This window comes from Ursus maritimus, unplaced genomic scaffold, assembly GCF_017311325.1.
Source record: "Ursus maritimus isolate PB19 unplaced genomic scaffold, ASM1731132v1 scaffold_22, whole genome shotgun sequence".
Taxonomy (NCBI): Eukaryota; Metazoa; Chordata; class Mammalia; order Carnivora; family Ursidae; genus Ursus; species Ursus maritimus.
In genome coordinates, this window is record NW_024424675.1 from 3,859,687 (window position 1) to 3,864,417 (window position 4,731).

The 4,731-nt window shown below is 42.4% G+C and overlaps 1 non-coding gene across 1 annotated transcript; it reads right to left on the minus strand.

Annotated features, from left to right (window-relative positions):
* Positions 1 to 285: 285 nt before the first annotated feature.
* LOC121104657 lies at positions 286 to 392 on the minus strand. Its single transcript, XR_005837007.1, has one exon. It is a non-coding gene; the product is annotated as a U6 spliceosomal RNA (small nuclear RNA).
* Between the last annotated feature and the right edge of the window lie 4,339 nt (positions 393 to 4,731).

A 4,731-nucleotide genomic window follows, 5' to 3' on the forward strand; every position in this document is an offset into this window, starting at 1 on the left:
CTAAGGTCATGATCTTAGGGTCCTGGGATCGAGCCCCATGTTGGGCTCCTCGCTCAGTACCGAGTCTGCCTGTCCTTCTCCCTCTGCTCCTGTCTCTCTTTCTCATGAATGAATAAAACCTTAAAAAAAAAACCCATCAGTCCTCTTTCCACAGGGTATCTCAGTAATTGCTCTTTTTCCAGTTTCACTGTGTAAGTTGAAGGTGTACAGATGATGGTTTGATTTACACATACTTGTAATGGTTACCACAAGAAGTGCAGCCAACAACCATCTTCTCACACAGACACAAAGACGGGATGCTTCCCGAATTTGCGTGTCATCCTTACACAAGGACCATGCTAGTTTTCTCTATGTCGTTCCAATTTTAGTATATGTGCTGCAGAAGCAAGCACTCTCAGTAATTATTTAGTGATGGGATGGGTATTCAGACACTGAGGTTTTATTAGGATAATGACGTCCTTGGATCTACTTCTGTTTCCCCCTCAAACCAACAAATTTCAAGTTAGGAAAGAAAACAAGCACCTTAACAAATACAGAAGGAAGAAGAAAAATATACCTGCTTAGTATTATATACTTTGAAGAGTTTCTCTACCGAAAAAAAAAAAAAGAAGAAGAAAGAAAACAAAAGAAAAAAGAAAAGGAAAATGGCTTTCATAATATATTTCCAAACATAGTATTTTTAAGTAAAAAGAACCAATACAGAAAAGTAAACACCCTTTCTTGCCAGGGAAACCTTCCTTGGGCTCACCTGTTCCAGTTCCTCATGATCCCCAGTCCTTGGTCCTCATAACATGTGTCTCCATTTGTAACAAAATATTTATGTGATCTTTTCTATAAACTTTTTATTGAGACAAATTGCAAACACACAAAAGTAGACAGCAGAGTATCATGAACTCCTGTCGTTTCCAGTTTCAGCATTTTGTCAACTCATGTGCAGCCTAGTTTTATCTGCAGCCCCTGTCCACTTCCTCTCTTTTGAAGCCAATCCAAGACAGCCTTCATTTCATCTATAAAGATTGCAGTATGTATCTCTTAACAATAAAGCCTTTTTTCCTAAACACAACTGTAATACTATCATATTGAAAATTAGAACAATAATTATTCAACAGCAAGGATCCAGTCAGTTCCAAATGTCTAGCTGTCTTACCTGAGTTTTATTTGTTTGAATCAGCATCTAGGGGTGCCTGGATGGCTCAGTCAGTTAGGCGTCTGCCTTCGGCTCAGGTCATGATCTCAGGGTCCTGGGCTCGAGCCCCACATTGGGCTCCCTGCTCAATGGGGAGTCTGTTTCTCCCTCTCACTCTGCTCCTCCCCCTGCTTGTGCTCTTTCTCTCTGTCTCTCTCTCTCTCTCTGTGTCAAATGAATAAATAGCATCTTTATGAATTATAAAGATAAATTATCTTTATGAATCAGCATCTAAATAGGAGTGCCATTGTGGGATTAGTTGATATGTCTTTAAAGTCTCTTTTAATTAGTAGGTTCTCCTTTCTACCTCCTTAATTTCTCCCTTTGCAATTTATTTGTTCAAGTGGATTGTTTGTCCTACAGAATTTCATAGAGTTTGGATTTTGCTGAGAGTTCTCTGTGCATGTCTAACATGTTCCACTGTCCTTATTTTTTCTGTAAATTGAAAGGCGAACAGGAGGATTTTTCAGATATGATTTATATGATTCTTTTGATTAATGCCTGTCCCCTCCTCTAGACTGTGAACTCCATGGAGGTAGGCTCATGAATATTTTTCTCTCGACTGAAAATTTAGCATGGTGCCTTGTATAAGGCAGATACTCAGTAAATTTTAGTTGAATAAATGAATGAATGGGAACACACATGGAAACTATGCACCTAGGAGTAAGCAGCTACACCTTTAAGCAATGAACTATAATGCTCCTGGCCCCATCAATACCTACACTTAGGCCCCTGAAGACATTGCAGAGTTTAGTTTCATTCATTCATTCATTAGTGCATGTCACATGCCATGTGCTGTTCTAGGCACCAGTATACATCAGGAAACAGGGCAGAGTCGAACCTTCTCAGGCCTAATAATCTGGGTCAGCTGATTTTTCAGAAGGTGACAGTTTAGAAGGATCCCCAGAGGCCCCTGGATGCACAGCAGCCATTTGTGACAGCAGAAGGAGATTTTGGGGCCAGTTCAACCAAGGTGAGGATCCTAGCTCCGTCATTGGCTAATTGTGTGACCGTGGACAGAGAGTCTAACCTCATAGCCTCATTTCCCCAGTCTGTAAAATGAGGTAGTATTGCTGACTTCATGGCTTGTGTGAGAGTATAGCTGACTCTTGGAACTCTGCTCTAACATCTTGGCCAGTTCTTGTGTCTTTCTGCCTAAAGGTATTGACTGGTGGAACCAACATAGAGACCGAAGTGCTAAAGATGTGACTCCCCTCAATTTCTCCAGCAATCCTCAATCAGGGGAGATGGTGAATAAATAGTCCAACTTCTGCACTCCTCAGCGACACAGTAATGAGGTGTGTCCCTGCTGTGTGTCAGAGGGTCCCCAATTATGAGTTCCTGTCACCCACATGGTAACCTGCTCATTAACACCCCCTTTGCTGACCACCTTCCATTTTCTCCCTCCTTCCACCCACCCTCACTCTGCATCCTGGGATCACCTCCCAGGGACCGTGTTCACCCACATCTTTATTCTGGCTCTACTCTGGGAAGGAGCATCAAAAGAAATGAGGTACGAACAATAGCTAGGGGCTCCCCCAGACAGAGCAGGATCCAACACGTATATTATGTTTGAAGGACAGCTGAAAGTGAGAGAAGCAGCAGAAATGTTCAAATCAGAAAAGAATTAAAAATCACAGGGATTGGTAAGTATTCAAAGTAAAAGAAGCTTCCCTATCCACTTGGGTCTCTCTCAGATCAGGGGCTGAAATGTCACAGCTCAGGGCTCAACAGTCAGGACCATGTCCCAAAATGTCAGGAATTGGTATGTGATGATCACCAGACTCTCAAGGAGAAGGTAAGGGTTGCAAAATCTACTTAAGAAAGATTTGCATCAAAAAATGAGTAAATTAGAAAAAGAAGTTAGCACTTTAAACAGATGGTAAGCTTCTATTATTTTGGAAAATTCACCAGCGTAGCTGGGCTCCTTCCTGGGCAACGGCAGATAAATGAGATGCAATTGTTCCAGCACCTGCACCAGCCTTTGTCTTGCTGCCGGCAAGGTGTGGCTGGGCATTGTCCATGGAGTGGGCTCCTCATTATCTCTGCTATTGTTCCAGGAATCAAAGCTGTAATCAATGCCCATGCCTTGTTCTGCATAACTCAGCCACAATATGCGGAGAAGTGAGAAAATAGGTGATAGAGTGAATAATGTTCTCAGGACCACATTGCACGCGAACCACCACATTTCCCAGCGGATTCTTTTTATTTTAATTTTTTCATTACCAAGGTAATATATGATCATCACAAAACCACGAACAACGAGAAATGTATAAAGTGAAAGCCCCTCTCCCGTCCTCCAGCCCCACTTCTGGGACGCACCATTATCAGCGTCGTGTGAAACAGCCAGAGACATGTCCCCAGGCACACACCCACGTTGCTTTGCCGTTCTCGCTCCGCCATCTAGCCATCCCCAACATTTTATTCGGTGTGTTGTCTCACAGAATTCCACCGCATGGATGGATGTCCCACACTCTATCCAGTCCCCTTTCAGACATTTATTTTGTACAAATATTTAAACATGGGACATCTTTGTACATAACTTTGTGCATTTATGAGATAATTTCTGCAAAATGAATTGCTGGAATTAGAATGACTAGGTTTAAGGGCATCCACATTTTTGTCTTTTGCTTAATGCTTTCAAACTGCCCTCGAATCAAGAAAAAAAAAGCATTTCGTGGTTGTTTTAATTTGCTTTTCTTTTAAAATTATAGTTAAGCTCCCCCCACCCCCCAATTTATTGGTCTTTTGTATTTTCCTATGAGCTGTGTGGAAATAAACAAGGACTACCCAAATGAAAACAAGTAAAGGCTATTTATTCAGAGCTTGCTAGAGCAAAGGAGCTGGCCACAATTTTTTTGTGTTTGGCAGAGAGTCAAAGGCAGGCAGAGAAGCTGGAAAGGTTTGTAGTGGGAAAAAGGGAAGGCTTCAGGTCCGGTATGCCCTGATTACAGGCTGTTGGCCTGGGGAAGCTGGAGCAGGCTAACTAGCAGCCAGCGTCCTACGGGACTGCTTAGGGGTGCGTATTTGGGTTTCTCTGGTCGGTCCCAAGTTGGATGCAGGGATATAAATTAGGGAAGTTCTCAGTTACTGATTAGGTCCTGGATGTTTGGGGCCAGTTGCTATAGAGATGGTGGTTTTGGTTTCCTGGACTGGTTGCTGCACAATGTGGATTCAATTTCTATTCTCATGTATGGTCCAGCCATCGTCTGTCCATCTGTTCCATCTCCCAACTGCTTTCATTTCTATTACCTAGATTTCTATTGGGCTGTTGATCTTGTTTCCTGGCATTTTTTAGACTCAGAGCAGGGACTGCAAGGTATGGCTTCCATCATCAGGATTTTGTTACATAAATAAAGTCAAGCTCGTTTCTGTTGGCGGGTGGGGAGAATTTTCAAGACTAAGAAGCACATGTGGACAGTCTCTCCTGCAATGCAATTATGTTGCTCAGGAGGAAAAAGGGATTTTCAATCCCACAAAATAGAGTTCCTGAAGAAACAAACAAACTTATCTGGCCCGTGTTTGATGCAACCTTATGTATGCAC